This window comes from Alligator mississippiensis, chromosome 5, assembly GCF_030867095.1.
Source record: "Alligator mississippiensis isolate rAllMis1 chromosome 5, rAllMis1, whole genome shotgun sequence".
Lineage (NCBI taxonomy): Eukaryota > Metazoa > Chordata > Crocodylia > Alligatoridae > Alligator > Alligator mississippiensis.
Genome location: NC_081828.1, coordinates 24,758,035 through 24,785,888, shown reverse-complemented (window position 1 = coordinate 24,785,888; position 27,854 = coordinate 24,758,035). Strand labels below are relative to the sequence as shown.

At 41.4% G+C, this 27,854-nt stretch overlaps 1 protein-coding gene and 1 long non-coding RNA gene across 7 annotated transcripts in view; one reads left to right on the top strand and one right to left on the bottom strand.

Moving 5' to 3' along the window:
- The window catches only part of ADGRL4 (adhesion G protein-coupled receptor L4), a 211,682-nt gene that overhangs the window by 38,677 nt on the left and 145,151 nt on the right, over positions 1-27,854 (top strand). The gene's annotated exons all lie outside the window — the stretch shown is intronic.
- The window catches only part of LOC109283566 (uncharacterized), a 38,309-nt gene continuing 36,299 nt past the window's right edge, over positions 25,845-27,854 (bottom strand). Inside the window, exon 3 of one of the 2 annotated variants that reach the window (XR_009462353.1) lies at positions 25,845-27,435. This is a non-coding gene — a long non-coding RNA (uncharacterized LOC109283566). The remainder of the gene's footprint in view (positions 27,436-27,854) is intronic. The other variant, XR_002090772.2, reaches the window with a different exon arrangement.

Here is a 27,854-nt window from a genome sequence, read left to right as displayed (position 1 = left end):
GATGGAGGTCGTGATGTGAACACTTCTGCTGTAGCCCACTGCTCTGGCTCTCAGATTCTGTTCTTCCTGTATGGGAGAGATCTGCACATGCTAAATGCCTTGACCCCTTTCTGAATGATAGCTGCCAATGCATCACAGGATGTCTGAAGCCTACCTGCTAGCTGGCATCACTCCACCTGGCACCAGAAGAGCAGTGGCCAGCAGGATATAATTATTGAGACAAACTGAGGAGATGAGATACCCACTGTACCACCATCCCACAGTACACACACATCTGCAATCATGTAGAAGCTTCTTTACCAGCACCCAACCTCTCGATGCCTAAAGAGATGTGGCTACACATGTGGCATGAGAGGCTGAAGAAAATACCTGATAGCAAAAAAAATGGACATTTCAGCAGCTGCATTTTTACCACCAGGAGCTTACAAACCATGGCAAAGGTGGTGATGTCTCAACTGCCTGTGTACCAGAGTCAGGCGCTCCAGGGAACAATGGAGAAGTGGGGCCTATGGTTCAATCATCTGTAACTGCAGCATAGAGTTTCAAACTATGCAACCCCTGCTGCAGCTCCTGCTGCTAGAAGGCAAATGTGTAATGAAAGACTGCCAAGTAGAATGAACGAACGCAAACGTGTAACAAAATGGTCAAATGTGGTGTATACACAAGAAGAAGCAGCAAGTTGAAAAACAGATACCTGCACCCCAGTGAAAAATGCTGTAACTCCAGGACTGCACCAAAACCAGTTCAGGACCCCAGTGTAGTCCCAGGGCTGGGATCAACAATCAGCTGATCATTAGTCCCAGCCCCAAACCCACATGCTGGCATGATCTCACCACAATGTCAGAAACCCTTGCATGCAACTGAACTGCATACAGGTTTTTTTTTAAGGTCCCAGCATATGAGACCCTGGGAAGAAAGAGGTTCAGCAATCCCTATGCAGCAGGTGTCCCTATATGACAAAGATATCAGAAAACCACATGTGCAGCTGGACTCCACACAGTTTTTAAGAGACCCCAGATGCATAAGGGACCCCAGGATGAGGAAGCCTATCCCCAGTCCCAGCTCCCTGTGGCTAGGATGTGCCAAATGCCTTGCTTTACAGCTCCCTAGCAGCTGTGGGGTCACATAGTCAATCTGGCTCACCTTGACCTGGTACCAGAATGTACTTTGCTCCTCAGCCCCCATTGGAGCTGCAGATCAAGGCAACCACCATGCCCAAATACTGTAAGCCTTGCTGAATTCCCCTTGATTTAGCAACCTGGAAACATGGGAGTGAAGTCCTAAGCACTACTGTACCACACAGCTGGTAGCCTACCCATGCAGGGGAGCTGTGAATCAAGTCCCACAGTTTAGCCAGCATCAGGCTGCATGGCAGGGCTACCTTGCCTTGCATTCAAAGTGTAATGAAAACCAGCCACAAAAATGTGTGGTGGGATTATTATTTATGTCTCAATGAACAGGTCAATTGCATCTTAAGTGTAAAGTCTGCCAGGGGCCTAATGGAGTCCGTTTCATGATTGACCATGAGTCCTCCAAGCAATATGCCACATGAAGTGGTACTGCTTGCTTATTTACTAGGTAGCTCTTTTCATATCTGATCATCAACAAATTCATTATATAACAAGGTCCTCAGGGTTCTGTGCTGTTCAGTTCACCTTTATGTGAAAAGGAGGTCCTGATTACTCACCAGCAAATGTCCCTTGAGACACTATGTAGTGATAGGGGTGTCCTGGCTAATCACATTCTGCTTGCTGCTGTTCAAGAGCATACATCTTAAATCTCTAAATTTTATGTAATGCTCCTGATAATTGGTTTCACACAAGAAGTGGTTTTGTTCAGTAGGAATTATGTGTTCCTCTGCTGTTGTGGAAATTAATTAGATATGTTTTTAAAGTACTCTGGTATCCTGAGATGAAAGTTTCTGTAGACATCCAAACTGATATTTATCTTCTTTTAAAAATGCCATTGGGTGTAACGACAAAACAATCTAGTAACGAAAAATATTGCCTGATTCAGACATGTAAGTTCATTGGAACAATTGGGTTAGATGCTTCATCTTCAAATCGGATCACAGGTTTAATTCAAGCCAGAAGAGCTAGCACATTTTGCCTAGAGCCAGAATCTTGCTGTTGCTACCAATGGTCATGCCCAAAGTTTATTAATGTTTGTCAGCAAATTCAGTGTTATTTATTGACTGTAACAAAGATCAACCTTGTTTGACCCCTTGGTTTTTCTTTTGGGAAATTAGTTCCAAATGACGCAGCTGTGGTGAGGAACTTAGAATGTAATTTTATCTGCACTGTAGGGTGAGAGAGGATGCATATTCATAACATGAATGGCAGACACTCCACTTTCTGGCTCAAACTTGATTTACTTACTATCAGTGGCAAAATGCTTCATGCTCTGAATAATGGTATTTCTAAAGTTTTGTTAGCTGTGGCACTGCATAGTTAATACTCTAGTTGTGGTGGAGATTTAATATAGGACTATTCTACTTACTAAGTGTGACAGAATTTCCCTGTTATCTTACATCCTGTCACATATAAGGTGAAATGCTACTGGATGCTTTATGTCCTATTAATTTTGTTTTTTCATTCTGACTTAGCTAAAGAAAGTTCTGCAGGATATTTTTTCTGCTTTGATTCATGAATCATTTTTTTTCCGTGTGTATATAACCCAAGTAACCCCAGTACTGGCATCCTCTTGTAAATGCCTTAAGTCCTACTGATAAAAAGGTAGGCAGTGGTGGTGTCAGCATCCCACTCAGACACTGTTAATCTTGCTGTAATGCAGTGGGGGACAAACTTTTCAGCAGGCATGCCACAAATTAGCTCCCCCCCTCAAGGGTCATTCCAATATTCTTCCTTTGACTGATCTGCAGCTCTTCTTTATGTTCCCTGCTCTGTGCTCCATGCTTTTCTTTCTGCTTTTTGCCCTGTCTACTGTTATGCTAGGCCTGTCCTCTCCCTGCTCTGTTGTGTGCCATACACACAGGTTGCCTGTGTCATTTGTAGCACCCATGCTGCAGATAGACCATCCATGCTTGGATGTTTGGGCTTCACATGTTGATTCATGACTCAGATTATGCTGCTTCATGTGAGGCAATGCATTTGGTCCTTTGCTTATAGCAATAGCAATTGATTGTTAGCCCTCTGGTTTTAATCTTACCCCTCCCATCTCACTTAGCAAATCCTAGCAATGTCAATGTCATTATGCGTACATAATCATGTGGTTAATTGCATACTTCATAGAGCTGATTTACAATAGTTCTGTTAAGATATATATTTTGAACCAACATTATCTGCATATAAGTATCTCTTCCTTAGATTGAATGCACACATAACCTTCAGGTATACTCTTTCTGTGCAGATATGTTTGTTTTCCACAAAAGTACATTAGGCAGTTTATTTACTAGCAGAAATATGAGAGGAAACGTACAGATCGTAAAAGCTTTTGCAAAGGTTCAGGCAATCCGAAATGTAGCAGGTGAAATTCTCTTCACTTGTCGCTCATACTATACTAAATCCCCCTATTGCATCTTCTGATCCATCAACCACATTTAAATCATGAAAACCTTGCACACATCTGCCCCAACCTACAACCCATGTATCTCACACCACCTTTTTTCCTGCCTCCCTGCTTCCTTTCTGTGACTCCTGTCTGTGTGCCCCCGTCCATGCTGTCCCTGCCAAACCATGTCTATTGCTCTGAGTTCCCATTCCTTCTTGGTTAATGCAGAGAGAGAGAGCTAGTTAATGCAGAGAGAGAGCACCTTCCTGTTTCAAGCTAATTTCACCACACCCTTGCCTTCATTTTAAAAGATTCAATAATCCCATGAATAATGACCCATGCCAGCTACATACTATTTTTCTCTTACCTATTATGTGAAAGAGATGCTGATATACAATGTTATTTCCCTTTCTCTTGGGTTTGTATTAGAATATAGTATTTGATGGTACCTTTTGAGTCTCTGAGTCCAGTCTCCAGCATCATGCCCTAGAATCCCATTCATAGACCCATCAACCTTCATCTTAAAAATAGTGTTTTATTCCCCACTACTCCAGATGAAATGATGCTACAAGACACTCACTGCTCTGATGGTTAGGAAATTCTTCCAATTTCCATCTTAAATGTATTCATGAACAATTCATACCCACTTGTTCCTGTGCTAACATTGTCCTTTGGCTTAAATAGCTCTTCTCCCTTGTTGTTTGCCCCCTTCTGTATTTAGAGACTGCAGTCTCATACCTCAGCTTGCAGTTTGGAAGACTAAACTAACCAAGTCCTTCCAATCTCTGCTCATATTATAAGCTATTTGTTCCCCTGTTCATCCTTAGAGCCCTTCTCTGTGTCTTGAATTCATCTTTGTTAAACGTGAATGACAAGGATTGTAGACAGTGTTCTAGAATTCAGAAATAGGAAGTCTGTGCTCTCATCCCTGCCAACAGATATGTGTTAAAAAGCAATGAGTATTCTGTATTCACCAGTTATTTTCTGTACAACTTCTTTTTTATGCGCTAAACTCAGCAAACATAGCATTCCAATCCATCCTGACTTGACACAATTAACTATGTCAACAATCAATACAGAGTAATGATTTTAGGAACAAGTTGTTGCTTATTGATTAGAATATGTTCTACCACCTTTCACTTTGTGCCAGTGTAGAGAGGAGAAACACTTTCTACTTTACAGATCTTTCTGCTTGCTTTTACAATGTGCAGCTGCAAAAGATTCAGCCATTCTGAACAAGTGACCCAAGTTTTTTGTTTTGTTTTGTACTATTTTCCTGTGCATGAAGAGTATTTTGATCAGAACTAAAAACATTTTAAAAGTCTATAAAATATTTATAGGGGCATTAAAATGACATGTTTCCAGGATGTCATTTTATTGCTATGTTATGTCAACTCAGGCCCATTAGGTTATATAACCATTCAGCAGATCCTAGTTGATGATGCTGTTTGTTCAAAAGCATTTTAGATTTAGAATAATAACCACAATCTGCTGCAATACAAATGATGAAAACGGATGCCAGCAAAAGAAAATGTGACATATCTGGAATTCCTAACAGAAAAGCTGTGTGCTGCAATGTTATTCACACTTAGAAATGCCATCTCTCTTGGAAAGTACTGCACAGTGCAATGTAAAGAGCATCATGAACCTGATCCAAAAGCCCATTTAAGTCAATGGAAAGATTCCAAATGACTTTAATGGGTTTTGGATTAGGCCTTAATTGTACCAATATTTCCTTTCACTAAAGCTTCTATTTATAATAAAGATTCACAATGATTGTATTTGCATTTTTCTCAGTTCCAGGTGTTGATATTTTCTCTTGATCTCTATTTGTGCAAAACCTGGGTTGTCAAGGAGGGAGGGAAAAGCACAAATCTTCCACCAACTGCTGTGGATAGAGTTCTGATGCTTGCTGCTGAGACACAGTGAACAAGTTGATGATGATCACAGAAAAGTAGTTAATAAAAGCAAAAGTGCAGTGGCATTTCAAGCCTGATTTGGCAATAAATGTCTCCATGCATGAATGTCCCACTCCAGTGAGAGAACCAAAAATACCTATGAGATAGGAAACTGTGAAATATGGGACAAGAGATCATAGAAAAAAAGACTTAAAGGAACCCACTAGGGTTTGTCTGTTTAGCCATAAAAAGGTTTTTAAAAAAAGATCATATACACATTACAGATACAGGAGGTTTATCAGTGTTCTCTAGATATTTTTTCCAAAAAACAAAAGTGTGTGAACAAGTCTGCAAAAGGAAACAAACTAGATTTGTTGTCTTGGTAAAGAACTTATTGGTCATCTACCATGCACTTCACATGAGACAAAATCTGTGTAAAATGTCCTGTGCTTCATATAAAGATCTGGCTATGGATAGGAAAATAAAGGATCTTTGAGTTTAGTGGTCAAACCAAGAAATTAGAAAAAATAAAAACTGGTTCAGATTGAACTGAAACAGAATATGGTGGGTAGAGGAGTTTGGTGAAACAATTTCATTATGTGTAAACCAAAATAGTCTGTTCAACACCAAGTGATTGTGTTTCCATTTTCTTGCTATTTAACCCTTTAAAAAGTATGGGGGGGGGGTTGCTTTGTATTCTAATTTAGATCAATTGTTAATAAAAAATATTATTTTAAAACAAAAAGTTGAAAAGTTTCAATTAAAAAAAAACTTGCATTGAAATATTTCAGTATCTCCAAAATTCAGCTCATTAAAATACTAAAGCATAATATATGATACTTATAAATGTTTCTCCCATTTTTTTATTCAAACTATTTGCAACATTCAACCAGGACTCATTCATAATTCCAATATATCTGAAACTTCTTATTATAAACTAGAGCACACCATTAGTCCATCTAAACCAGCATTCTGTCTCTCAGTAGCATAGTGTGGATACTAAGTGAAGACAATATATGCTAGGTCTGTTCAGACTGGTCTGTCCTCTGCACCTCTTCCCTTAACAAGTCCAGTATTCAGAGGCCTAGGAAGTATTCATGTGCAACACGCAGCCCTAACTATAATGTTTAATACTCAGCAATAGACCTATTCTGTGTGAATTTATCCAATCCTCATCTGAACCTGGTTAAGTGGTCATCCTCTACAACATCTTGTGGCAATGGTTTTCATAAGTTAATCGTATGCTGTATAAAAAAAAAACTCCATTTTTGTTTGCATTAAACCTACTTTCTAATAATTTCATTGTATTTCTCCTAGTTCTAGTATAGTAAGTGATAGCAAATATTTAGGTTCTCTATGACCTTCATTCATTAATATTCCCTGAAAATACATCACTCAGATGTAGATCTGATCTCTTGTGAATTTGTGCTGTGTGTGTGTATTGTGGGGGAATCATTTGAAATAACATTTGAGTCGCTAGTCATCGCAAGATGAAAAGATATGACAGCAAAACTGGCATAAATTGATTTATCAAAGCCCTAACAGAAACTTCCTTATGTATTCTGCCAACTGTTACTCTTTGGCCAGTTTCAATCCACATCTCTTGATAATTGGTATTTACCTATGGTGATGCCATGTTTTTATTCCAAAGATTGTTTTACTACATCAGATTCCACATGAAGCCAAAATTAAGTGTTGTCCAAAGAAAACCAGAAGATCTAAAAAGTGGGATTTACAGACAGCAAAATCCTTTTTTTTATCAGCATAGTTTTCTGACGCTAAAAGGGGTTCAGTAATGGTCCATCATTCTCATCTTTAAGAAAACTAAAGAAGACAGGCAAATAGCAGGGACAGAGGTTCCAGAAATTCAGCATCATTTGGGAAAATAAGCTTTATTTTACCTGCAATAATTAAGGGCAATGGCCTGTGTACTACTGCTGTTCTTAAGTGTGAAAGACTCCAGTACCTGGTATGTGAGTGTTCTCCAAGGTTTCCAAAACCCCACAAGCATTCAGATCTAACTAAGCAAAAAGAAAATTATCAAGGGATTTACATTTAATTGCCATGACACAATTTCCCTAAATCAGCCTGGCAACTGTACAATACTGCATAGATAGGTTGGTTTCAATTAAAAGGTCAAGTTAGACTCACGTATCTTAAAGTAAATTGTTCATATTACCAATAGCATGACAAGAGACGGTTATAAGTAAAAGCAAAACATTTGCATTTCTCTCTTCTTAAATAGAATCAGTGAGCTATGGACATCTATTCCTTTGCAGCTGTACAAAGTGGAGTGCTATTTTGTAGTGCCACAAAAATAAAGGACTATGGAGGCATGTGGGTATTCTAGGCCCCTGGGTGCGGAGCTACAAATTCATCTCAAATGCAAGCTTTCCAGACAGAGGGTAATAGGGGGCTGCTCCTTAGGTCCTCTTGACCCTTAGAGAGCCCAGTTACTGACAGCTTGCCCTCCCGTCTGCCAGGGAAAGGAGCAGGTTATCAATGATCAGCTGGAAGCTTCTGAAATGCAGCAACTGTCAAAGACAGCCCTTGCCAACTGCAGGGGTGGTGGGGTAAGGAGAACTGCTCTTCCACAGTGGTGCCACTGCCACAGTAGAGCCGCCGTTTCTTGCCTGGCAGTGCTCTGGCAGTTTTGCATAGAGCTGCAGCTGCCAAAGCACCAGGGCCAGGGCTCTGGGAAGAGTGGAAGGAACTTGGTCCCTGGCCACCAAGGTCCCAGCAGGTGTCCCTCACAGCTTGCCTTGGGAGATGAGAGGGAGGAGGAGACTGTGGGATACAGGGGGGTTCTAGCTACAAAACAAAGCTCTACATAGACATTCCCATTCCAAATGGTACTTTACTGTAGTGCCTGACTGCATGCCTCTAGCACTGCAAGGGCTTTTGTGGTGCTACAAATGTAAGAGACACCCATACCATAAGGTTCACTCTTCTTCATAGTCAGTGTCCAATGCCTCTCTCTCTGTTTCTTCTACTCTACAGGCTGTACATTAGTTGCACAGATTTCAAACACCTCAGGGGAATGACCTTCAGGCTAAAAGAAAAGCAATGTGGTTGTATATATGTCTGGTCAGTAAATGCATATTCTTCCTCTCTTATTTCTCCTAATTATTTCTTAAACCGACATCTGCCATTCTGTCTTGGGTTCTATGTCTACAAACACAAACGTTAATCAAATGCTTAACGTTATTCATATGAGAATTTTATTGGTAGATGTTACCTAATTGGAACCTAAGAGCCTGTTCCAAAGCCCGGTGGAGTGAACTGGAGTCTGCACTGACTTCAGGGAACATTAGAGCAGTCCCTAACAATGTCAGATCTTTAAGAAGGGTTTTTGTTTTTTCTCTGTATTCACAAAGTACTTATTTCAGTAAGGGTGAGTAGAGCCATAAGGCATTATTGTACTGCATAATAATTTAAATGTTTCCACTGGATTATTTAAAATAAAAATGTCATAGTAATTCTTCTATCGTCTTTCTCTTGCATAGTCTGAGACTAAACTGGGATTTTTTTTTGGTATAGTATCAGTGTAGCTCAGTGTAGCTCAACTGATGCATATTGAATATATAAAAACTCACAATTCACAATTCCAGCACTATCATGTTGTTTTTGAAAATGAAAATATATTTTCTGTATAAGCATATTTTAATTTAAAAACCTGAGGACTGCCTTTCTAACAGGAAAATGACACAGCAGAACTAACAGATGGAATACTCTGATTAATAGTAAAACTTTGACTTGTATTTTCAGCATGCTATTTTTGTGTATGTATTGATTTCTTTTCCTGCTATAGTTGGGTTCCAGTAGAAAGTTTCCAGGATTCTTTTCTGCATCTGGTATCCAAGATTTTTAGACTCACAGTACACATTACTTTCTGTGCAAGAGTCTGACTCTAAACCCACTGCAAATACATAATTAAGGTGATATGCTGATAATACATATACTTGGTTATCTTTAAACATGTGAATGGTCCCATTGAAATCATTTGTACTGTTCTTTTCTTTATAGCTAAGCACATCTGTAAGCATTTGCATGATTAGGACCATAAATAGTGAAGAGAATTAGTTTCCCTGTCATCTCCTGCATTTTGTGTTCCTTGAAGGAGGGAAAGAGGAGACAAGACAGCATGAAGGAATCATAAGGGCAGAGCCCCCAAGGAATCAAGTCATAACTCTTGACAGCTATGTAAATATTGAGATTGAAAAATTCTCTACAACATTTTGGTACCAAGTCATGTTAAATGAGATAATATTTCAGATGCATTTTATATACTTTTTCACCCTCTCAATGTTTAAATTATACCAGCTTTAGACTCCCTTGTAGTCATTGAAACTCACCAATGCCTAATTTACACCTGCTACTCATTTCCTCTGTATGCCATCTAGTCTCTCTTTATTTTCTTTAAAAACAGGTATACCTATGCAAGTTATGATGAAAAATCAGTAGCCTTGTTGCAATATCTTGTGTTGATACCTGGAAAATTCTCTGGATTTTAAAAAGCATAGAAAGAAAGCATTTTGATGAATTTAGTTAACATGTTTATGATTTTATTCCTGGGGAGAAAGGGCAATTAAAAGGATACTAGTGAAACTCTATTGTTAATGTGTTTTCTGTTTGATCTTGATTCTGGATTATTCATTTCTTCTAAAGTTAGAGTGGCATTTATTTGTTAGGTTGAAGGGTCAGAGAAAAAGTTGTGCATTGACCTGAAGAAATGTGCAGTGTCTACCTCATGATGAAGAACATAAAAGAGTATCCTGCCTTTTAGGAGGCACCAGAATTGATAAGGAGTGTTTGAAGGGGAATGTGTCAGAGAGACTAGCAGCAGGATGAATAAAAGGAGGAAGGGGAATAGAAGATGAGGCTAAATTTATTATCTTGAGGTTTTAACATTTAGAGGCTTTACAAAAGAAATGGTCATTATCTGGGGCTTCCAAATATGTGTTCTTCACTTTTATCTCTTTTTCATATGATAAAAAAAACATATTTTCAAACAGAAAAATATTGAATGATCCAGAGAATAGCTGGTGAAGACACAGGAATACACCTGTCCAGATTCTTTACATAGTGGTTGTGGTCAGCCCGCAGGCAGCGGGTAGTTCCCAGCACCATTCACAAACAGTGCTTCAATACTCATTGTGGGATGGCTTCATGTCTTTCCCCTATTTCAGTGGAGTCACCAATGATTGTGCCAGTGATAGTTGCCGCACTCTTAAAATGTTTGAGGTTACTCTGCTCCAAGAATGGCTGAGACCCCATTTTCAAATGTGAGTTTAATCTTTCTAAGAGTGTTTGACCATCCAGTCACCCAGAGTAGAAATTGGATAGATTTTATCATCAAAAGATAGCTGACAGGGTCATCAAAACTGGTGAGGACTCCTAAACCACACAGCCCAACCATGCAAGTTATAAAAAGCAAATGAATAGACGTTTACGGCATTCAACTTTAATCTACACTGCTTATCCATTTTCCCACCTTCTATCACCCACTGCTCCTCTCATGCTGAGTTGTCATCCTGAGTTATTTTGTACTCAACGTCTTACTTTCACCTGCCCCTTTTAGGGCCTAATGAGTAGGAGAGATCTGCAACTAAAGGTGCCTCTAGACTGGAGCCAACACCTCTTCTTTGGAATCAAGGATTAATCCCTATAATTGGCTAGATGGGGAGTCCTTAGTTGATAGGCAGCAAGGGATCCCATCAGGCTGTTACTCAGCTGGGAGCTGGGGCTGCTGGTATAATGGAGGAAGCACTGAGCTGGCAGCTGGTCTGGAGAACAAAGCTAGAGAACAGATGACACTGCTAGCTACTTGGCTTGTAGAGGCCTCAAGTTACCTTGCAGAGTTCAATTTCTTGGTCCATTGATTAGTCAAGGTTCAGTTCCCTTGCCATGTGGTCTAGACTCCAATCCCACTTTCTTAGAGTTTCTACCAATTAGACCTCTTATTCTTGAAAGTTTAGTTAAGAATATAAGTTAAGACGACTCATAGAAATGCATTATCATAAACAGCAAAAATTAATATAAAAATAAAGGAAAATAGTTGTGTGTAATAGGGATTAGCAGAAAGTGATGGGCATTGGTCTTGGATGGGCAAAATACAGCCCACCAACTGATTGAATCCAGCCTGCAGGCAGGCACCTGCCAATTGATTGTATTCAGCCTGCAGCTGCCCCCAAGGTGCTCTGCATGGGGGATGAGGTTCACCTACGGCGTGCTCCTGCTCCCACCCGCCAATGGCCCTGGCCCCAGCCCACACACGCAGCTTCCTGGTGGGGCTGCTTCTGCAGCTGCTACAGCTGCCCGAGTACTGCTCGGCTCCCCCTGCCTCCAGCAGCTTCTCCTTCTCCTGTCCCTGCGGTGGTGCTCTGGGAAGCAGATAATGTGGGGAAGTGAGGACAGCTGTAGTGGCGTATGTTGGACACCACACACCCAGCCAGATGGAAAAGAAGCCCCCCGTCCCCCTCTCCCTCTCTCCTGCCCTCCACCCCCAGCCAGCTCCCAGGACCTACCACACGGGCAGGCCACCACACACATGCACACACCCATCCCTTCCGCTCAAACACACACAAACACACACACACCCTTTCCACACATTGCCATCCCCCCACCCACGCACAATATACAACTTTCTTTTGAGCCATTATGCAATCACCTCTATATATACTACCCAGAAAAAAACATAAATCGGGATAAAAAGTATTTTTTTTAAATAAAATTAAAATATGCTATAGTAAGTTTGATTTTTAGTATATAGATTTCATAGACATTTGGGCTGGAAGGGACCCCAGAGGATCATCGAGTCCAGCCCTCTGCCCCAGGGGCAGGAAGTCAGCAGGGATCATAGGATCCCAGCAAGATAAGCTTCCAAGTGTGTCTTTAAGGTGTTCAAACTGGGTGCTTGAACTGCCTTTGGTGGCAGTCTATTCCAAACCTTGGGGGCTCGGACAGTGAAGAATTTCTTTCTTATGTCCAGCCTGAATTGGTCACAGTGGAGTTTGTAATTGTTCAATTTTGTCATCCCTTGGGGTGCTCTGGTGAACAGATGTTCCCCCAGATCCTGATGAGCACCCCTGATAAACTTATAGGTGGCCACCAGATCACCCCTGAGTCTGCACTTTTCCAGGCTGAAAAGTCCCATGGTTCTCAGCCTCTTGTCATAAGGTCTGTTCACCTGTCCTCAGGTGTGGATGCTTTACCCCAGAGTTTGGTGTCATCAGCAAACTTGGCCAGTCTGCTTCTGACACCAATGTCCACTTCATTGATGAAGATGTTAAATAGTATAGGCCCTAGGACAGAGCCTTGAGGGACCCCACTGGTCACAGCGCACCAAGACGATTGGCTCCTGTTGACCACCACCCTCTGGGTCCTACTGCAGAGCCAATTCCCCAGCCAGTGGATCATGGTGAGGTTGAGGCTGCAGTTAGCCAGTTTAGCCAAGAGGTGATCATGGGATACCAGATGGAAGGCTTTTTTAAGGTCAAGATATACAACATCAATCTCTTCCCCCTTGTCCAGGTGATATGTCACCTGGTCATAAAAGGAAATGAGATTGGTCAAGCAAGACCTACCCGCAACAAACCCATGCTGGGTATCCCTCAGGATATTGCCTTCAGCTAGTCTGTTAAGGATGGCCTCTTTGATAATCTTTTCCAAGACCTTCCCCAGGATAGAGGTCAGGCTGATGGACCTGTAGTTTGCCAGATTTACTTTCTTCCCTTTCTTGAAGATAGGCACAATGTTGGCCCTCTTCCAATCATCGTGCACTTCACCAGAGCGCCAAGAGCTCTCATAGATCTGTGCCAGGGGCTGAGCTATGATGCTCACCAGCTCCCTGAGTACCCTTGGGTGTAACACATCAGGGCTGGCTGACTTGATTTTTTTTTAATCTATAATTTGTTAAATGATATCTTCTGAAAAATTGTGTGTGCACGGCCCTCAACAGCCCCTCAAAACTCATTAAGTGGATGTGACAAAGGCCATGTGCATGCAACTGTGTATTTTAAAGTTTGGAGTGAGATTATTTGAGCAATATTTCAAAAAGGAGGTGGTTTAGCATAGTTCTTTACAAAAGTTAGTAAATATTTACTAAAAAATTACATAGAAAATTCAATGGTGCTCTGAAAAGTTATTTTGCCAAATTTAGAGACTATTCAACCATTAAAGTGTGAAATAGGGGGATTTTAGTCCTGCTTTAAATGCAAATCTCAATGCAACCTTAACTGTGGAATCATTAACTATAGCTCCATTAGGAAAGAATCCATTTACCGTGCTTACAATGTTCATTTTAATGACATTTTATTTCACTGAATTCATGAAATTGGAAATAAGCTAACATTGGCTTCTTGTTTGGAAGATGTGAGGGTGCTATATTATGCTTTCTCGCCCTCTACCCCTGCCCCGCAAATAAAGCAAGCAAATCTTATTGGTATATATATTGTACATCTTTAATTCTTCATCTTTGTTTCTTTTGTCAGTGTTTTAGCTGAATGTGACATGCTTATTGTACATGTCAAATATGGCACTGCAGGTGCTATTTATAGACCCTCAAAGGTTGTCAACTGTTAATATTCAAAGGTTGCATCTACATGAGACACTGACTGCACAGTAGCTCATCATTAGTGCACAATAGCATTGCATGGCACGAAGTGTGATGTGATGCACAGTCAGCATCACCTAGAATCCATTCAGCAATGCTACTGTGCAGTACCTCCGGTTACTGAGCAGTCATTTAGTACTTGTATATACAAGTACTTGTATGTATACATACATATACAAGTACTAAATCACTGTTCAGTAATGACTGTGAAGTCAGCATCTCATGTAGACGCAGCCACTATCCAGTTTCTGAAGGATCTTCCTACCACTAGGGTAAACCTACAAAACCTACAAAATATGTGATTGCCCTATGACTGTAAGATTTTTGAGTATTGTGCCCAATCAAACAGACTTTTACTTTTGAGTTTACTGGAAGCCAGACCATGCCAACTTCTGGATACACAAGAGAGGGATTACTATGAGATATTCAAGATACTAGGTGGAGGAAAATAGACTTAACCCATTCTTGCAAACAAAATCTATGATAAGTCCTTATCTCTGGTGTTCAATATCACCAGGTCTTCCTCCAGGTTCAGTGCTGCATAGCTTACATGAACTAGCAAGAGCAGAGCTAAAGGTGATATAGGCTATAAGTCATGAAGTCCTAAAGAGTAGGGATCTTGTTTCACCTGTCAGTGAACAGAGAGAAGAGCAGTCTAGAGCTGCTTGGAAATTTGAGATGGATTCAAATTTGAGATGGATACAAATTTGAGATCCATATGCAATGGCAATGCGCAGGAGGTGCACAAGGATGCATGTGCACCCCCTGAGAGTTCCAGTGCACCCCCTGACTGGCCGCGCTTGCTTCTTAGGCAGTGGGCAGGGGGGGGACAGGTGGGAGCGCCAGTGCCCCCCCTGCAAGTGCCCGCCAGGGAGTGGACCGCCATGGCACTCCCAGAAGTGGCCACAGCTACTTCTGGAAGCAGCTGCAGTGATTGCAATTGGACCCCGCCTCTGGTCAGCGGGATTGGCCACAGGGGGACCCACCCTCCAGTTGCTGACTGGTCACTGAGGGTGCATGTGCCCCCCCCCCCACCAACTAAGGCGGCATCAGTCACCCATGTCCATATAGGAGAAGGTGCTCTGTAATTTATTTGGTGAATAAGAAGTTATAGAATGGGCCACACCTCATTTGCATTTCATTTATGTGACACTTTGGAGCATTTTGCTTAACAGTTTTGAAGGTGGACAAAGCACAACATCCCTCTTCAGAAGCAAAAGGACAAAAGAACTGCACCAGATATGCATAACGTAAAGGGTTGTCCTGTCTAAGAATAAACTGGAGTGGCTGGATAATGAATCCTGGGCAAGGAGAGGGGCTCCTATCTCCTGTTAGGAGTTTCTCCCTGGTACCAGGGACTCACCTGGTACTGAAGCAGTTTCAAGGTATCAGGCAGCTGGGACAGCACAGAGGTTTCCTCAATTTAGTGGGCAGACCTGAGGCAGGTTCTGAATTAAGGTTTTGCATTAAACCTTGATAAGGGACTCCATAGCAGATCCCCAGCTAGAATTGCTAAGGGTATGTACACACATTTGTGATACCTAATCTATGATCATATAGCTTACTTTAAGCCACATAATTGTAGATAGGTAGGCTTGGCAGAATTCTTTTTTTTTTTTTCCAACAGCTAAAATTTATGTTTATCTTTAAGTATTTATTTTTTATTGATTTAAATTTTCAGGATTGCATGATATTAGTGTTGTTTTTCAATTATTATAAATTTACCACTTTATGAGGCTTAAGCAGGCTGTGGAACAGCCAGCAGGTGTGGCCCAATGAGGCATTCACGTGACAGCAAGAAGGTTCCTGGATTGGAGGAGAAGGCTGGGCAGCTTCAGTTTAAACCCAGGCCCTCAGAGCTGAGTTGGCAGTTTCTGCAGGGATGCTGCTGGAGTAACATCACCTAGCCAGAGAGCTGCTGCTCCCAGAACACCTGGAGGTCAAGGGTAGGATCTATGGGGATGGAGGAGATTCCTGGTCCTGAGGAATGACCTAAAACTACACCCTAATAGAGTTGGATGATGTGATGGAGCTGCCTGTGGCAGAGTGTTTCCCAGGAAATTCCACACCAGTGCCTCCCTAGTGAAAGATGAGGCTGGGATGCCATATAGCCTCAGCCCCCATGACCTGGTGGGTTACCCCATAGAGGGGACAGGCAAGGGGTGCAGGCATGTAATCAGGCATGAGACCCAAGGGGCATAAGGCTGAGAACCCAGTGAGAGGGTGGACTAGTGGGCCCAGTAAGAGGGCGTGTGAGAAAGCAATAGGCTCAAGTGAGAAGGCTGCATAGTGTAGGGTTCACATGGGTGGGTCTGAAGAAGTGTGCATAGGCTGGTCTTGGTGATCAAATGGATTTGGAGGGGCCCAAGAAAGTAAACTCATATGGGAGAGTGAGGGCGAGTGGTTCAATAACCTAACCAGAGTAAACTCAGCTGGTCAGTGCTGGGGCCAGGACCAGAATGGTTGAAGGGCCAGAGTGCCCACCATGAGGGATGGTCAAAGCCAGGGCCCTGGAGTTCTGACTGACCTAGAGATGAGTCCAGGGCCTGTGTGGCCAAAGTTCCTGGAGGGGACCACTGCTGAGAGGGAAAAGGGCGTAGGGAGCTTTGCTGCCCAAAATGAGGGTGAAGTAGACCACCTGTGGAGGAGGGATCCAGGTGGGGTCCAAATGCTGAATGCATAGAATGAGGTCCACTGTGGGGCTGGAGCTATATAGTGATGCAATCTACGTGGCATGGGACATGGTGTAGGAGTGGTATGGAGCTGTGTATTACGCCCTTGTCATGAGGCAGTACAATGGTCAGCCTCCCACCTTATAAACAGCTACTTATCAGTTACATCAAAGGCATGGAAGGTGAGTCAGGTGAGCAGACTGCCCTAGACAGGCGGGCGGGCCAACAATTTGACCGGCCTCAAGATGGCCCCCCATCACAAGTGCACACACATGCACACATGTGGCAGCTGCTTCTGGAGTTGGGGGCCATGCTGATAAGGCTGTGCCAGGAACAGAGTTTAAAAGGACAGGGCTGGTAGCCTCCAGAAGCCCGGTCCCTCACTCTGCCTAGATCCCAGCCAGGTCAGAGGCTAAACTCCCATGGAAGCCAGTCTGGCCCAGCCTCCATGAGGGTTTGTCCTCTACCCTGACCATGCAGGAGCCAGGTCAAGCTCTGTGGGAGTTTGGCTCCTACCCCAATCACACAGGGGCCAAAAATCTCATGGAGGCTGGGTCAGGCTCCATAGGAGTTTAGTCCCTGCCCCAGCTGGGACCTGGGCAGAGAAAGTAGCCAGTGCCACTGTTCTCCACACTACTACCAGCCCTGGCCCTTCAACCCCTCCCTCCTAGCACAACTTTACCAGCACAGACCCCAACACCCTGTGTGGGTGTGTGCAGCACTCCCTACCCCAGATTTCCCTTACCCACATCCCAGATTTTTTTTCTTACTTCCTCTTTCTATAAATTTCGATGATTATCAAAGGAAATATTTTTCCTTTGGTCTATGAGTGTCAAGTGAAATTGATATTTATCAATGTCTAATGATAAAAATAGAATCCTCCCAAGCCTATAGATAAGGCCTGGCATGTGCACATGTTCATTGGAGCCAGGAGCCATGCTGGGAACCCAATCTAAGTGAGTTGGGTTGGGGGGGAGACAGGTGGGATCATGGCAGGAGAATAGCAGATCCATAGAGGGTTTGGTGGGTTAAGGTGGGGGAGTTGTCTGTCCAGAGGTTAGGAGGGTCAGGATCCTAAAAACAGCCTCATGAGGTGAGGGGAGGGGGTTGTAAACATGAAGGGCTGGGACTGGGGTGAGCAGTTAGACTTTCATTCATTTGGAGCTGTACTCCATACATGTACAGGCATTCATTACATTGAGTTAATAAATTCCCAATCTCAGGTGAGTTCTTCTTCTCTAGGCTCTGCCAATCCTGGAGAATAAACGGTACAGGGGGTGGAGTGAAGAGGGGGTGGCTAATGCTTGAACATACTACCTCAACTGCTCCCAACAGTAAGCAAAGGATCCAAATTAGTACTATTTTCAAAAGAGTGTATAGGGGTTTACCTAAAAGCTATTATTAGTATACTAATGGCTGGCCTACCCCTTTTCCCTCCACCTGCAAAATACTCTTTGTTTTAAACCCTTGCAGTCAGTGCTTATGCTTTGGAGGAGGTAGATATTCCTAACTCCTCACAAGCATCTTTGTAAGGTAATTTAGTTCCCCAAGTTTCTAGGTAGAGGTGCTGCCTATATTTCAGAGCAACATAAAGTAATTGGACCTGGCCTTTCTGCTGCCAACAACGTCAGGGATAAGTGTTAAGTGGGGCTTTTAAGGTAAACCTGTTTTGTTCTTCAGATGTTGCCTGCAATTCTAGAATTTGGGTTTTAACTTCCTTTAATGTAAAGTCAACTTCTTTATTTGAATAGGCCCATTTTAATTAGACTTCTTCATTTTAAAATAGCTTTATGCTATTCCTCCCATGCCAACACTCTATTCTTTATTTAAACATCAATCATGGAAGTGAATATATGATTATAGAAACCTATTACAAAATTATGTCTGCCTACTGGCTTAAAAAGCAATCAAACATCAACATCATTTTTTTCTCATAATACATAAAAAGTTGGCAGTCAATGAGGAGAGTGTCTTTTCTCTGTGAACAGTAGATCATCTTTACATTAATGTGTTTTAACAATGTAGATAGCTTTGGCATATCAGGTTATGGACTTTGTTTAATAGGACCAAAAATGAGCAATAAAACGGTGCTAATTGGTATTCACGTCTACTACTGTTTAGGTGTGTGTGTTTGGTTATTAAAAAAAAAAAAGCCCCACCTCAGAATATGTTACTGAGAAGGGAAATCTTTTTTCCATCTGTGTGTTACCGAAAGAGTATGGCTATGATTTCTGTGATTCTGTGACTTTCTTTCAGATGTGATCCCGGTTTCTGTATTCATTGCAAATGAAGCCTTGGTTGCTGTGATGTACTTTGCATGGGGCTCAGTCTTGGCTAAATACAGATATTTAAGCTGCTAAATGCAGCAAGCCACCTGTTCAGTGACACTTCCAGGTAGCAGTTGTATGCTATCTACTGATTGTCAACTGGTTGCTGAATTGATGTAGGGCATTAATTTTGACCTTTAATGCTCAAAACAGCCTGTAATATTTTTGCTTGAGAGACCATCTTTCTCTTCCTACTATTATGGCCACTGATGAGACCACCAAAGAGGCTGAACCTGGATCCTCATCCAGGTTTCAAGTAGTGCCTTCATTGTAAGGAGCCATCAAATCTAGAACAAGGTCCACTTTCTTGCACAGAATAGCCTGAATCCAACCTTCAGGAGAGGTATATGCATTTATGTATACAGAGTTCAGAGGATTGAGTTTACTGAGGGAGAGGACTACATGAACTAGTGGACTTTTGTTTGCTTCATTCTAGTTTGAGTGTTGCCAGTGCTTGAGGGGCTGATGCATACTACTATTTAAATCACTGTTGTCCTGGTTACTTAGGTAGGGCTCCTAAAGTTTTGCATAGGATATAGATTCATCTAAATAACATAGTCTATTTTTTCTGTTCACCACAGCGCATATAATCTTTTCTTCAACTTCTAGTGGAATGCATAATCAATATATAAATAAACATGAAATTACCTGCACATGTAAGATAAAAAACATGCTACAGAAGGATATCTGGATTGCAAGTTCAAAGGCAGACAATCAGTAAGATCACAGTTGATAAAATGTACTAAAGCCAGAAAATCCAACTCGGTCTAGTGCCAAAAATATTTCTTTTCATTTAATTTAGCTTCTAATTGAAGATGAGAATAAAGCAGACTAGAAATGTCAATTGAACAAGTTTTTCAATCTGTTTTTCATAATCTCTTGCTTTATAGACAGGCTCCTGTTCTCTTGTTTTACAAACCATTACCTTTCTCCCTCCCTCCCAGAGGAATTTTGTTATGTCTGTAATGTCCAAACTGTAATTCTATACCAATGTTATGTGGAAAAAGGCATGGAGATCTCCTCCTTTGGAAGGGAATAGAATTAAAATATTGGTAAGTTTTGTTCATGGGGCAGAAATAATAAGATGACATGTAATGTACAAACTTGACCAGAATATAAAAAATGCAATTATAGCTTTCCCTGTTATATGAGGAAAGTTTCCTAAAACAGCATAGCAGATCAGCTTGGTACAGGTGTATATTGAATAATTCTCTCATTGGCAGTACTTTCTTCTAATCCTGGTTTTCACAGATCTTTCCAATGCTGTTGTAATGAACACACTGGGAGCGTCCAGATGAGCATGGACGTTTGTTTCCCTGGGGACAAGTACTAGCAGTGCTCCTTGCGCTGTTGCTAGTTGTCCCCAGAGAACGCCCATGCAATGTGTCCTTTCGCATGCAGCAAGTTACCCCAGGTGGTATAGGGGAGGCTGAGGTCAGCAGTGGGCTGGCCCCAGAAGCCTTACCTGGGGTCTTGGGGGGCCTCCTGGGGCTGCACCAGAAGAGATTCTGCCACGCGGATCCTGCAGCTGTTGGTGGCCTGGCTCTGCTTCTGAGTGGCACAGGCTGCCTGTGCATGCCCCACTTCGAGGGGGGTTCTGTGGGTTTTTTTCACTCCTGCATATTCAAGGTTAAAAAAAAAATGGGCGGGAAGCAGAGCAGCGCACACAGGCACCATGCCCTTGCACTGCAGAGAACATCTAAATGTGCAGTATGTGGTACTGCAGACGTGTTTGTGGCACCACATACAGCACAGCCGTGCTCGTCTGCATATGGCCAATGAAATCAAATTATTCTTTCTTCTTTTTTCTTTTTTTTTTTTACAAAGTTTCACAAATACACAATACAAATTCAATCTCTATGCAACTCCAAACTCCTCTTTGTTGTTAGGGTAAAAGATGAGATGTCTCACAATTCTGAATATACAGGAGTTCTGAATAGAATATGACATATATAAGGCATATACCAATTTAAAAATTACTGAGAAAGGTATTTTTCTTCCCTATGTTGCAGTCCACTCATTAGCCTCCAGGCAGATTCATTGCAAGATTCTGATGGTTATACCAGAACACTTTCAAAACTCATTTTAGTTTTTAGTATTTATTCTGTTTTCATTTGTTTTTAGCTTGGACAGTTAAACCAGTCTAATCAATTTCTTGTTAATTCATTGCTACCTGTTCTGTGCTAGAGCAGTGTCTTCTGACTCGTGCGGCACTACTAGAACATTTCCTTTGCTTTGGTTTTAAATTACTTTTAGTTTAGATTTTTTTTTACAAAGGTATATGCCACTTAGTCTGGGGTTTTGTAAAAATCACTCTTACAAAGGCTAAATTTGGAATTAAGTTTGACCTGGCCTTTGATGTAACTGAAAGAAAGGCTTACATTTCTGTTTTTGTGATATGCTGAATTTAAATTTGACTGTTTGTTCTGTTTGTATGTGTTGATGCAAAGGTATTGCACTAAAAGTGTTGTATGCTATCCTGTCCAATGCGTTTCAGCAATGGGGGAAATTGGCATAGGCCCTCAAACTATTATTTGTAACTTGACTATTCACAGCTGGAATAGCTATGGATTTGTTATTTGTAAAACATCCATGAATTTCACCACAGGCCTTTCCAGCAATGTTGAAGCATCTGTGAATCAAACTGTTCCCCAGCTGTTCATTCACTACCTGCAGGTTCCTCTAGCATAAAGTCGCCATTAATACCGATGGTTACACTGAACCCCTGATGAGCTCTTACAACACTGTTCCCCTCAGACTACAGTTAAAGGCAATAATTCCAAACAAGAAAAACAGTATTAATTCTTCCAATAAAAAGTTCTTGCCAGTGTTTGGAGTGACTGCCAGTGTTTTGGTGGCAACTATCCATGTTTAAATCTAAACCCCTTTTTGTTTCATTCTTCTTTCACTAGGTCCTCCCTTCTAGGCAGAAACTCCCATGGTTATTTCCCATGAAAAGAATAGGGAAAATTTCCATGGGGGAGGAGGGGAAGATTCAGAAGCTATGAAGAATTACAAATGCCAGACAAATGGGTTTTTTTTAAAGCTTATCTTCAAAAGCACAATTGCTTCAGGATCACTTAATAAATAGCCTTATTAATAAAACCTTAGAAATTTTAATTTACTTTTGCAGTGACATACATTTTAGGTTTTAATTAAAAGCTTTTAGTGATAGTTATTTGAATCACTGCAGTCACTCTTTTTAAGAAACAGGTTGCAATTATAAATCATTTGGTAAAGATTATTTGAGTATATTTTTGCTTAAGGGAAAAAGAAAGAAAAGACTTGGAAAAGAATGAATGCAGCTACAGTTTTTGATAACTTTCCACACACTTGCAGAAAATGACTACATCTGTTTAAAAATTTATATGTAGAATTTATTAAAATTAACAGCACCAAATCCTCTGGATGCTTACCCAAACTGCATACATTTCAGAAGTTCAGGCACTTCCTAAATTTCTTCTGTGACTGGACATCAAGCTGGGCATTTTCTCGGACCAGATTTTCTTGGAAGACTTTCCCCTCTAGGACAGGAATAATCCTATAAGTAAAATGCTTCCATAATAACTCAGTGATCCTACTCGCAGGAAAACAAGGGGTTTGAGCCAAAGCTCAATGAAATTAATCAGAGTTTTCCCATTGACCTTGCTGGGGTTTTTTATATCGTGCCTACACACAGGGAAACAGAAAATATATGGGGAACAGTGCTGCTAGATCTACTCAGGTTAATTTTGTCCAGTGTTTCCTATTATAACACTCTTTTGAGTTGTCTCTAAGTTTGCCAAATGTTAGCTGTTCGTGATGAAATCTTGTATGATGACTGTCTGGCTCAGGTAAAGATTTCTGGAAGGTTTCTGCAAAATTTATTCAGCTGATTTGGATACCATGGTCAGGGGAAAAGAATAATGTTCTGTTGAGAAGTTTTTGGATTCCATGCCATGGAGTAAGAGTTTCAATTTGTCTATGGTCTTTGTGTCAGAAATGTGACTAGATTCTCAGAGAATTGAAAAAAAAAAATTAGACATGCCAGTGGCATCCTGATCCTGTTGATTTGAATGGGGTTTACATTATTACACTCTATTTTGAGGTGGATTGGAGATTATCTAGGAAAAAAATCTCTTTACAATCAACCCATTTTCATTGTTACTTCAAACTATGTGATGAAGGAAGTATAAAAGTCAAATTCCTAATAGACATTAGAATTATGTTCTTACTTGATTCTTTACCAAGGTGAATCTGTTACTAATTAGCAGGGATCCTGGTTTTATCTGTTTAAAAACAACAAATTATCTGACTAAAAAATCCATTGCAAATTCTCTGATTAAAAACCCCTGAATCCTCAATTAAAATGAAATGCCACACACACACACACACACACACACACACGTGTGTGTGTGTGTGTGTGTATGTATATATTTGAAGACTGTTTTATTGATATATATACAATTTTAAAACAATTTGGAAGCCTACCAGTGCCTCAACCACTATAATAAAATAAATTCTAAGTACCTATACATTTTGGTATTTGATATTGGGTTTTTTATCATGGAAAATCAGAGCTCCCCTTGCCCCCTTACTCACCAGAAATGCAGGTCCATGCCTTTCACTCCCCACCCGTAGTCCTTCAGCCCTGCTGGTGCCCCACAGGCCCCTATCCCCCCAGCCCTGCTGGAGGAGTCTCCCAGCTGCCAGAGTTATGGGGCCAGAGACCTGGGTCTGCAGCCCCCCTGTCTCCCCCAAGCCCCGGCTGCCATGGTGGAGCAGAGCACAGAGCCTGGCTCCTCCTCCTCCCCCCACAGGCAGCACAGCAGAAGCAGAGCACATAGAGGGGCGGGAGGCCTGCTGTGAGCTCGGGCTCCCCACCTTGCTGCCCACCCCTGGGGCCTCCACAGCCCACCAGGTGGGACCCGGCGTGGCAGAGCAGAGTGGGGCCTGGTGGAGAAGCGCAGTTCCACCTCTGGGAGCTTTGTGCTGCCCAGGTGTGGTGCTCCCTGCCTTCCTCTCAGCAGCAAGGGGCACAACTCCATGCCGCCACTCCCGCTGCTGCTGAGCAGATGGGGGGTGCTCCACCAGGGTGAACCGGGCTCACAGCTGTGACTTCAAGCTTCCCTGCTTCACTCTGCCCTGCTGCACTAAGTCGCACCCGCTGGGCCATGGAGGCTCTAGAAGGAAGGCAGCAGGAAGCCTGAGACCAGAGTGGGCAGCCCACACCCACCCCATGCACAAATCTGGGGGGCATGTGTCCCCCATTGCTCCCCTGGGACCATGCACAGTGACAGGGAGCCAGCCCTCCCTGCTGTCCCCCGGATGAGATGCTGGCCGCCCCATCCCACTCCCCACTAGGGCCCTGCAGTTGCACATGACCCCAGGCTCCAAGCCCCATGCATCATCCCTGCTGGGTAGCATCCCTAACCCCAACACCAGCCCTGGCCAACTCCCTCCCTCCCTGTAGAGGGGCCTCAATCCCCCTCCCCACCCTGTACCAGACTTACCTGCAGGAGCTACTCTTGGCTATATGCATGTGTGAGGAAGCAAGTGGCACCCCCCTGCCTGACTGCCCTTTTCTCTCTGTCCCAGACCTTTGCAGGCTGGAACTCTGCCAGCCCCCAGAGAGCTTTTTGCAAAGTGGAAAATCCATGTGTTTCTCCATTAAAATCATAAATCCACATTTTTCTTGGTTAGAAGGAAAAAATCTATGGGTTTTTTTTTTCCATTTTCCCATGGGAAATGGGAAACCTGGATCCCTGCTAATTATTAAAAAGCTTTTCTTTACACTTTCTCTCTCTATATATGTATGTATATAAGTAGGGTCGAAGTGATAGAATTACAATCCTCTGTGATATAGCCATTGAACCTCTAGATAGATAGGCCAATCAAACACCAATTCCCAGAAGAAATCATTTGGAACCATATTATAAATAGTAATATTCATCCAAAGATTTTTACAATGTTTTAGACAGATAAATAATTCTTAACTGTTTTACAAACCCAAAATCTAGCACTGAGTGGCACTGTGAAGAATTAGGCACGTTCACTGGTAGATTATGGTGGTTTTTTCTTTTACTTTGCGCAGGGGTGACTGCTGTTTTCTGAGTCTGGGGGGACACAATTTGAGAGTGGGCCCAGGGGCGGGCCAAAAGCTCCATATCCACTCCTATACTTCTGTGCTGTGGCTTAGTTCCCCCCCCACCCCCTGCCCCCATGCTGCCGGCTAGCCTGCACAGCAAAAAAAACTGTCCCACCCTGAATGGTGCTGAGTTGGAAGACAGTCTTAGAGGGGGCACATGCCCCCTCTCTTATCCCCCGTACCAGTTGCCTGTGCCTTTGAATTTTTTTTTGTATTTGCCTAAATGTGTTGTACTATCTCTATCTATGTTTAACAATGCCCAACTTGTAATCCAAATAGGTTAGTTAAATATGTCTAATATGTCCAAATATGTCTAAGTTCTTTGTTGCTTTATGCTTTCATTCAATCTTTAATAATATCCAATATAGCCTTTGTTGCATGTCCTATGCAAGAGACTTTTTAAATGTAGGTACCTGGGCGGGAAGATATGTTTGTTTTGTTTTAATTCCATCTTTAATATTAATTTTGATGCTTATAACTTCAGCAGGCTTCCAATGTCATTATTTTTTAAACTAGGTTGTAATGCCTTCCCAAGATTAAATTACTGATGAAGGCATTTAACCAGAAAGGACATTTCAGACCTATTTTTAAAACCTAGAAAAAGATGTTGACCAAATGTATAAAATATACCAGTTTTGATATCAATAACATGATTTATTTTTCTGAAAATTAATATTTGTGTTGTGTTCCTTGGCATTTTACTTTTGCACTGACATGCCTATGACCCTAGGATTATTTGGATCATTAGCAGGTTCTGGCTACTTAAAAGTAATCCCAGATTATTTTAGCTAATCAAGTGTAGTGTAGTGTAGCATATATATACATTCTTTTACATTTTTCAGGGCTATAGACTTCTTGCACCATGGAAGTCAGTAATAGGAATCTTAACTTAAATTCTGTGAGGGACTTAAGGATTTCCACTAACTATATAAGTAGGAATCATTCAAGGGAATTTAAATTACTCTGCTTTGGTTTGAAAATTATATTGTGAATTGAAGTAGCATAAAAATGTAGAGGAAATGTAGACCAGGCCATAACAGGTTCTCATGTGTGTGAATGTTTGTTTTTAAATGGAGATGTGTTTCTTACTTTTAAAGGGGGGAAGAGTCTTTAAGTTTTCTTCTGAATGTTGTTGTCTTTTCTTCAGTTTTCACCACTGTGAGTATTACTATTTTCATTCAAGGTTCATCAAATAGTCACTAATGATTATGCTGATCTGAGTTTCTGCACTTGTTTTCTTTTCCAAAATATCCCGTTACAAAAGTTTTCACATTGCTCAATGAATCAAAGCCAGACAGCATTGCAATTTACTACTTGTAGAAGCTTAGGATCCTTATGGAGATGGCAGCATCATTTTACAGTTATTGTTAGACCAAAAAAAATCTGGATATTAAGCCATTATTTGTACATTAGCAACTTTTCCCCAGGTAGGATTTATCATTTCGAGACATTTTGTTTTGTGTGTTACTCCTTTTTTGTCTAATCACCTCTAAAATTATGAACACTCTAAGAATAATACATTCTGAATAGCAAAACAGCTTGAAATATTCATAACTAAGAATGCAACTGGTATTGCTCATAAACAAAGTTGTTTGGAGACCCCTTTATTAATTTTTAATTTATTTTCAGTCAATTCCTTATTACTTCCAAATTCCTGTAGGGGATTCTGTTAATTAGTCATGTGTAAAATATTCATTAAAAACAGCTTCCTATTTTCTTCTTTTATTGCAAATTTACATTTCTAATCTTATAACCAAAATAAATGCCATTGGGTAGAGGGACCATATTAATTTTGATCAACCTCTTGAAATAGAAACCCACACAACAAAAGATATGGTAATGAAACCACAGTAACACTGAGATACCATGTAGTCAGAAACAGGCATACAAATATCAAACTGTTACCTTACCGAGGCATTTGGAAACAACAAAAATCAACATTAGGAAAAACGTAGACGAAAACCTGCTTTCACCAATATTGTTATCTTATGCTGAACACTGCCCCACTGATGTTGATTGAGTGACTTAAGCTATTACTTAGGAAGAGTAAATGTAACATAACCAAGTCCAAAGAAAATGGATTTAGAAAAAATATATATTTTTTTTCTTCGTATAGTTGTTCAGTCTCACTTCAGTTTACCTGATAATAAAGTTCAAAGTCCTGCGATTTTGTAACTGGAGTTCATGTGGATTTTATTTTTCTTTCTTTTGCTTTGCCATGTGCCTCTCTTCTGTTCCTGGGGGTGTCCATTTTCTGGTCTCAGCTCAGTTCCTGTGGGTGTCTGTTCTATATAGAGAGAGGGATAGGTAGGATATTAGTACTTCTTTCTCCCATTCTTCTTCAGTCTTGTGGATTAGACCCTGATCCGACAAATCTGTATTCATATATTTAGTTTTAAGCCTGTGATTAGCTCAACTGAAATGAGGAGAATTTCTCCAGAGCTAAGAAGTTAATGGTGTGCATATGTATTTGAAGGATCAGGGCCTTAGATTGATAGCATTTAAAGGTAGGGAGATGGAGTGTCTGACTACGTGCTTGCATGGTGTCTACAAATATGGGGCAGCCGTCTTAGTTGGTTGCTGTCATTTAATACAACCTAATAAATTACTGACCTACCTTCCATTGCCTTGTAATACAGTGGTTTATCACATTCCCACCCACATAGCTGCAGATAGGAAGTATTTTTTTTTCTCAGTTGATTTTTT